This window comes from Siniperca chuatsi, linkage group LG1, assembly GCF_020085105.1.
Source record: "Siniperca chuatsi isolate FFG_IHB_CAS linkage group LG1, ASM2008510v1, whole genome shotgun sequence".
Lineage (NCBI taxonomy): Eukaryota > Metazoa > Chordata > Actinopteri > Centrarchiformes > Sinipercidae > Siniperca > Siniperca chuatsi.
The window spans coordinates 31,745,141-31,750,879 of record NC_058042.1 but is presented as its reverse complement, the minus strand read 5'-3'; the positions used below and the strand labels follow the sequence as shown (position 1 = coordinate 31,750,879).

At 43.8% G+C, this 5,739-nt stretch overlaps 1 long non-coding RNA gene across 2 annotated transcripts; it reads right to left on the bottom strand.

The window, feature by feature from the left end:
* Window positions 1-267: 267 nt before the first annotated feature.
* LOC122875205 lies at window positions 268-5,675 on the bottom strand. 2 transcript variants are annotated; one of them, XR_006377769.1, is made up of 3 exons: window positions 5,246-5,675; window positions 4,173-4,262; window positions 268-2,457 (listed from the first exon to the last, which is right to left on the bottom strand). It is a non-coding gene; the product is annotated as an uncharacterized LOC122875205 (long non-coding RNA). The 2 variants fall into 2 exon arrangements; XR_006377770.1 differs by having other exon boundaries at window positions 268-2,373.
* Between the last annotated feature and the right edge of the window lie 64 nt (window positions 5,676-5,739).

Sequence of the window (5,739 nt, the reverse complement as noted above, 5' to 3'; positions counted from 1 at the left end):
GCCTCACCCTTCTGGGCTACTGTAGAAACATGGCGGTGCAACATGGCGGCTTCCGTGGAAGGGAATGCGCTCACCTCAGTAGATAAAAATGGCTTATTCTAAGGTAACGAAAACACAAGGTTTCTTATTTTCAGGTGATTATACACTAATGAAAACTACTTATGAATAATATATTCCATTTCTGCCAATGGATTCTCCTGAATGTTACACACTGGACCTTTAAAAACTTGGCTTGGTAATCCATCAAGGAAACGCTGTATTATTTTTGGACACGTTAAAAAAATAACAAAAGCGATAATTCAATGTTTCATGTACTTATTTATCTAATGCAGACAATACAACTTTCACCAAAACAGTAAAAAGTTTGAGATTGCTGGCAGACATGTTGACTCTCGCCTCTCCAATCAAAAGCTCTGTTATTAGGTTGTGAACCATGCGGAAAGCACTGCACCAATCATGGTTGGAAAATGGCGTATCGCCGATTTACAAAGGTGATTGTAGAGATCTATGTGTCCTGAGCATTTAGAAATCTACTACAACACGGAAGTGACAAACTCAATACACTTGTACTGTTCCTACTTCCATGTGCACTTGGCAATAGCTGTAGCGTGCGCACCGTAGATTATTTATCTATGAGCCAGCTGAGCCAAGTGGGCCTGCTAACAGCGGACGTCTCCTCTATCTCTCCCATTTAAAACAATAAAAAAAAAAAACAAGCGTGTGGCTTTCAGAGCACCGGTCAACTCCACAACGTTATTATTCCCACATTGCTAGTGGTAGACAAGAAGGAGATTGCTTCCGGGTTGCTGCCATTCCAGCTGCCATGCCAGATCGAGACTATTTACTGAAATTGCCAGTGGACCCTTCGGCTATGTCTGGACCGGATGCAGCTAAGTTGTTGTAGTAGGCATGGGTAAGTTGCCGCTGTGCACAAGAGGTTTCAGGTAGCCTTTCTAGGCACATCATGGGCTATGGGCAGACAAGGGCATTTATACTTAAACCAACACCAGAAGCCCCAGTATGGGAACCAAAGGGACCTCAGGCCTCAGCTGGAGGGTTTTCGTGGGTACAAGGCAGCATGGTTGGCTTTGGGAGCAGACCCATGGGTTGTGTTCACTGTGACCCATGGATACCGCTTACAGTTTTCTCGACCTTCTGTAATGAGGTCAGCCATATAAAAGAGGAGTGTGGTTTGCCAATATCAACCTCAAGGTTCTCAGACACATCGTAGGCTGGGGCGCTGTCCACAAAGGCTGTGGGGTCAAGGGACAATGGACCAGTCATTGATTGGCCCAGCACATTAAGGTTCTGGAGCTGGGAGCTGTTCTCCTCACACTTCAATGGTTCCTGCTGAGATTGAGAACTCACCATGTCATTGTCGGGACAGACAGCGCAGTGACAGCAGCCTACATCAACAGGCAGTGGGGCCTAGGCTCCCCCATCCTATGCAAGCTGGCAATTGAACCGTGGTGGAAGGGGTGAGGCTGATTTTGGTGGCTTCTCTTTTGCACATGACATGATTATCAGCGATTCCACCTGTCCTGGTCAGAACGCCATGGGAGGTCCTGCTTCAGAGAGTGGGACCCTGTTCCACCCCTTCCCAGAGGGGCTCAGATTGGTGGCCTGAGAGGGACAGACTCCTGGCTCTAGGCTTGCAAGAGCCTGTAGTGAGAACTATGCAGGAGGCCCAGGCACTATGGGCTGCCTACTCATGCCATTGGGGGGTATTTACCACTTGGTGTGGGGCCCACGAGGCGGAATCCTTTCTCAGTCACAGTCCAGGAAATCCTGTTGTTCTTGCATTCAAACTGGAGGTGAGGAAGTCTGCCGTTACCCTGCGAGGTATGGTGGCGGTAATCAAAGCAGTTCATGTTGGCAAATACACACTGAATCAGGATGGCTGCTCCTTGATTTCCCAGTTCCTTAGAGGTGCCCAGAGGCATACAGTTTGCATGACTAGACCTTCATGGGACTTGGATATAGTCCTTGGTGCAGCATTCCCCCTTTGAGCCCCTTGGGGTTGCTGATTTGAAATGGCTTCCCTTAAAACTATGTTTCTGCCAGCTATATTTCTGCCAGGAGGATAAGCAAGCTCCAAGCACTGTCGGTCACAATGACTGCTGCAGGTTCTTGCCAGATGGGCCGAGTGTAGTCCTCCGCCCCAACCCGGCATTCCTGTCTAAGATTCTATCTGAGTTGCACCTGTCGCAGTCGGTTGAGCTGCAGTCACTCTCCTCTTCTGGGGGAGACCAGGGGGTCCAGCAGTGCCAGTCTATGCTGTCCCCTGTCAGGGCCTTGGAGTACATCTGGCGCACACAGGCCATCGGGAAGACTGATCAGCTCTTCATCTGCTTTGACTCCAGTCTTGGAGCACTTGGCGACAGTGGCAAGGAAACTTACTTTTAAGAGGCAGAAACCTCAAGCAGAACCAGAATCAGGGTGGGCAACTATCTGCCACTGCCAGTTGTGTTGTGTGTGTGTGTGTGTGTGAGAGAGAGAGAGAGAGAGAGAGAGAGAGAGAGAGAGAGAGAGAGAGAGAGAGAGAGAGAGAGCAGGAAGTAAGAGAGCATACGGTAGCACAATGAAAATTGTGGAGATGGTCTGCTTCCCAAACCCAAACTGGGATCTGATTCCACAGGAGAGGAGCTTGTCTAGTAGTTATTAGATGTGTTTGTGTAGTCATTAGTTTATTGTGTAGCCTAGTTAGTTGTTAATTAAACATTTATAAAACTTTTGTTATTGTGTGTTTGTGTGTGTGAAATATTCCGGTCAGAACTCTGTAGCAAATTCAGATCAAGACTAAATCGATTATTAATTAACTTATTAATTTATTAATTATTATAAGTGACTATCAAGTGTTTGTTTCGATGCTAGCTGTGAGCACGATCGCCATTATATGACCACTACGCTAGCTTGGAAAATAGCGACATGGGGCACTGAATATGATGAATTTACTGTTTATCAGAGTGTTGTTGAGTAATAGGAAACATTAATTCTGAAGGACTATGTTTCCCTGGTAAACACACAACCTGCCAAGGGCGGCGCTGGCCAGTCTGCCAGGCTTGTGAACTGGCTGGTGTCAAGTGACCAGTCTCATAGAAAAGAAGCTTTTAGTTCTCTGTTTAAGGATGGTAAAAACACAAGCTTTTGCTTCGGCATTTCACATTAACTATACTTTCAGTAGATGCAACAAGCAGGAACAAAAACGTGAGCTGCCATGACTGAATCCCTCACTCAGTCAATTTAGTCTCTCTCTGCTGCAGCCAGCTCACTGTGGGGTCTGTGAGCGTGACTGGCCGGCTGGCTGGCTAGGCCTTGGCACAAGGCACTTGCTTGCTGTCACGCCTGTTTGTGGAGGTCTGATGTTTAGGTGCAGGAGAGACTTGATTTGCTGTCAAAACACCCCACAGGAGAACAAGGCAGCAGATAACCAGAGGTTCCCGTTAATTTTATAATGGACACTTGTGTTGTGATATTTAAACCATCCATCAAAAGGGAAATAAAAGCCTCTTTTCTATGAAAACGGTCACTTGGCAGAGCTCCAGCCAGCTCACAGGACTGACAGACAAGCCGCCCTCAGCAGATACCGGTCCGTGCCTGGCGCTGGTTCCGGAGGTCGGTGTGTTTACTGCGGAAACTGTTAACTCATTCTTTCACAATTAACGTTTCCCATTACTCAACAACACACTGATAAACAGTAAATTCATCATATTCTGTGCTCCAAGCGCTATTTTCCAAGCTTATATTTGTATTATTATTACATTATCTTCAACATCAGTAGTGGTTTGCACACTGACAGTGTCAAGAAAAGGACTTGCCACGCTCACAGCTAGCATCCAATCACAAGCACGCATGCGTGTAACAAGTACTAGCCACCCAGCACAGTAGGGTGGGGAAAAAAAACTCTGGCTCGGGGATGCACGAGCTGGCTAACTTCTGGTTTAGCCCTCCACTAACTTCAATGGGGATAAATGATTTAATCGTGCGGCTCTTCTAGACTTTCCAAATGTTTCTGGACCGAATGGATCAAATTAATACTAATAGTGAAACAAATCTTTTCATGTGGGTTTTGACGCTCAAAAAAATGTATCCACCATTTTACAGCCGCTTCTTTCACAATGTAAGTCTATGGGGAAAAGTATTGTGGGGCCAGTGTGCATCATGTGACGTACCTGGAAGTTGTAATTCCACGGTTTGGTCGCTATGTCAAATTGGCTTCAAAGCCCGACACACTTTCCTGGGGGCTCGGTGAGATCGGGACTCTATAAAAACATTACAAGCAGGTTACATCGCTGTCTCTGTCTCTCTCCTCTGCTCTCTGTCTGTGTCATGGATGTATAAAGAAAAAAAAAAAGAACTGCAGCTGCAGGTCTGTGTGTCTGTCTGCCTGAGCTACACACACACAGACAGGATGAAGAGTGTGGCCATGTTTATTTGTGCTTCAGAACGTAACCTCTGTGAAACAATCAGAAAATAACATTTTATTTCTCTGATTCACTGCTTTCTTCTTGCTAATGCCACTCCCTCTCTTCATTCAATCTCTTGTTTGCTCGACCCATCTCTCTCACGCTCATTAAGCTGGGGAAGAGGGGCCAACTTTGAATCGTGTGTTTACAAACTGCAACAGACAAATCCTACTCACTCATAAAGGTTTCTAAAATAAAAAAGGGGCACTACAGTACTCAGAACAAAACAGGCAAGTGTGAAGAAAAAGTGAAGTGATAATAGGCTACATAAATAATGAAATGCATTCTGAAGTTTAATCTTGTAAGTGTACAGTATAGCCACTCCAAGCTGATGATGGGCATCAATTGCATTTTCCTTTTAAATATAAAACATTTTTACATGCCAAAGTTAGACTAAATCATGTTTAATAGCAGTGGTAAATACTGGTAAAGTATGCTCAATATAAGCAGTTTAAGTAAATATTTGTTTAAATATCTAGCTAGCTAGATACTTCCCCAATTCCCCCATTTGAATGACTTGAATGGCTGTCCCTGTTTGCCAGTAATAGGCCCAAACTGTCCCAGTTTAACAATAACAGTACACTATGGGCAAACTAAGACAGTGTCAAATCTAAATCACTTTTTTTTTTTAAAGATTAAATGAACATGATTTTTTAAAATTCTGTTTTACCATTACATAACAAAATATATGACAATTATGACATAACAAAAATATATGACAAACTATCCATCAGTTGTTGTTTTATTTTTTTGTCAGAACGCTATGTCATTTTACTCACCATCTTGGTTCACTGCAAGTTTGTTGTGCCATAGCTACGTTGCTTATGATGAGCTCAATGATGATTTTTAGTCATGGAAGGATATACATACAGATAAAAATTATGAAGCTTAACTGTCCCACTTTACCCATTGTCTCATTTTTCCAGTATTCACCCTGTGTTTTGTCTAGAAAAAAGCAGTCCTGAGAAAATATCTGTTAAATAGTTTAGCCTTTAAACTAAAACCCATAAAATCCTCATCACTTCTAAGAAGAAAAGTTGGGTACCCTACATAGTTGAACAAATCTACCTCAGTAGTCAGAATTATTTAATTTTCTTTAATAATTTAAAGCCTGAAAGCCTGGTACATTATTTGTCCTTTTTATTTTGATATTGGTAACTTAATTTATAAAAATTCACTCAAAACTGAAAACACCGACCGTTCACCGTTCGAAAATGCGACGCGGCAGCACTTGAAGGCAGCATCAGGCAACCTGTCAATCATCGGTCCGCGT